The 2,483-nt window shown below is 37.9% G+C and overlaps 1 long non-coding RNA gene across 1 annotated transcript; it reads left to right on the top strand.

Moving 5' to 3' along the window:
• Positions 1 to 237: 237 nt before the first annotated feature.
• On the top strand, positions 238 to 2,029 carry LOC113354164. The gene is made up of 2 exons (XR_003361703.1): positions 238 to 363; positions 455 to 2,029. It is a non-coding gene; the product is annotated as an uncharacterized LOC113354164 (long non-coding RNA).
• The last annotated feature ends 454 nt before the right edge of the window (positions 2,030 to 2,483 follow it).

The raw sequence follows: 2,483 nt of genomic DNA, 5'->3' as shown, positions 1-2,483 counted from the left end.
ATGATGGACATTCATAGTTATTATTTCCACATGTGTAGGCTTCTGCAACGTCCATCTAAGATGTGGAAATCTCGGTGATTAATAACGGCTATGATTTCTAATACATTTTCCCTAAGTAGTAACAACGGACTAAAACAAATCGATTCAGTTCGTCTCTTCCATCTCTGTTCTTCTTCCCTATCTCCGTTCTCCACTAGCGGTTTCCTGGTGTTATGTTAGCAATAAGGATAATTTTATCAACATCAATGAAACCAAAGAAGCAGCATCAACATATCGATCGCATCGTCAGGTTATTTGATTTTGTTTCCTATTTTGTTGTTCTTCAAAAGTCACCAACTAGACAAAGACGGAGTCACCAACTAAGTAAGTTCGCTAATTGGCTTATGTCTTTTGTTTACTGATCAAAATGAAAAATTGGGTTTGAATTTGATTTTAATTTCGTTTAATGTGCAAGGTAAATTTTCGAAATTTCATGAGTTAGGGTTTGATGATATCGGTTCGATTCTGAAGAAATATTGTTGCTATCTGAACCTCGGTTTATGTTTATGAGCTATGTTATTCAATAATTCAAAGCCAGTGTAATCTGAAGAAGATGATTTCAATTTGAAGAAAGGGAAGAAGGAGTTGCAGATGGGTTTAGGATTCAGATCGAGAGAAAAAATGAGAAGTATGATTGTATTGGGTTCGAGCTGTTTGAATTAGAAATTGGAGAGAAGAAGTGATTGAAGATAGTGGTTGAGCTTGTAGAAGACATAAGCTAGATTTTAATCTGCAGAAGTTTAATCTACAAAATCCCGTCATTCAAAAATCACCAGCTTAGACAAAGACGGACAAAGGGAGATGATGATTGAGTTATAGGGATTTTGTTCACTGATCAAAGGGAAACCTTGGGTTTGTATGAGTTGTTTTACATGGATATTGGTGGTACTGTTTATGATTGAAGAAGCTGAAGAGGGTTTGGTGTTGACAATATTATTGCAGGTGGAACTGGAAATGGTGATTTTTGGCTGGGATTTGAGCTGACATTGCAGATTATAGGTCTGGTGCAAGTGAAGATTTCAAGCTGATAAAGAAGTTAGACTGGGTAAAATGGTATGACGCTTGTCTGTTGCAGCTAAAGAATTGGTGGTATGGCTGTATCATAGGGAGAATTAGACTGGTTAAAATGGAATTGAGATGAGCATACATGACAGTGTGGGTGCTTGGATGTGTTGTCGTGGGTTAGATTCTGATGAGGAAGTTGATTGCAGCTGAGTTGAAGTCATGTAACAGACGTACGAGATGAATAAATGGATGGTGGTGTGTCGCTAAGATTAAAATGATGTGCTTGTTTCCATATTAGCATTACGTGGAAGAATATTGCAAGGAGCGCAAAATGGATGTTGGAGCTGGTGGTTAAAGTTGGCAGAAGCTTGAATCTATGTTGGTGTTGCAGGTAGTTGTAAAGATTGAATATATTCGAGAATACTTGAATCTGATCAGTGTTGTGTCGTGTCGTGTAACTGAAATTGGTGATGATGTTGAAATGTTTTGAGCAGACTTGAGCTTCAGAAGATATACCTAATTGTTGCAGTAAAGCCTTGAAGGATGGTGTTGTGCTGTGGTGGTTATGGCCTGAGTATACAGTGCCACCTATGCAGTGCCATGTATGCAATATTTGATGACGGGTACAGAGTCAAATTGTCGAGTCAGTTATCAATGAACGATTCCAAGGACAATTAGGTCTTTTTAGGTTCACTTAACGGAGCTAACTTTCCATCCATCACTTTTGGTCAAAACTTGCCTAGTTTTGCAATAAATAAAAAACAGGCCTAGTTTGAAAAGCACAAAAAAAACAGGCTTATTTTTGTAAAAAGCCCAATTTATTTCCATGCATTTGATCTAACGAATAAATGCCAACTTTAGATGGGATGATATGCTTGAAGGGATGATAGCTTGTAATATGTATAATCTTGTAATCGTCACTGTTTAAGTTATAACCAAACCCATATATTCTCGGCCCCCAACTGGCTTGAAGTTCAGATGGTGATCTTGGTAGCAGTTTGTATCCATTCGTAGTAGGGATCCATAAACATGGGAAATTATTTGGAGGACTTAGGCAAACTAAGCCATTACATGAACCCACAAAGTAACTTTTAGTAGTCAGCAGCGCTGTGCTAGTGAGTGATAACTCTATCTTGTCACAGCGAACTACTTTACCAGAAAGCAATGGTGATGTTAACAAATCATTATCTAAAGTGTATACTTCATTGTCAACACCTATGAGCACTATCTGTTTGGGGTTATTGAATCCGATGCTCCAAGATTTGCATACGCACCTGAATTTTAAGCGATATCCCAGAGGTAACCTGGAAGTAATCTCAAAGATGATTTCCTCTGGGAGATGCGGAAGATGTTGATATTATTAGTACCACATTGTTGGGTTATCTAAGATCCTGCGATTTATAATCTCTTAGGGCCTCTCCATTCATTGGCCATTGGTT

This window comes from Papaver somniferum, chromosome 2 (assembly GCF_003573695.1).
Source record: "Papaver somniferum cultivar HN1 chromosome 2, ASM357369v1, whole genome shotgun sequence".
Lineage (NCBI taxonomy): Eukaryota > Viridiplantae > Streptophyta > Magnoliopsida > Ranunculales > Papaveraceae > Papaver > Papaver somniferum.
Note: the sequence above shows the minus strand (reverse complement) of the source record. Positions and strands in the feature narration are given on the sequence as shown.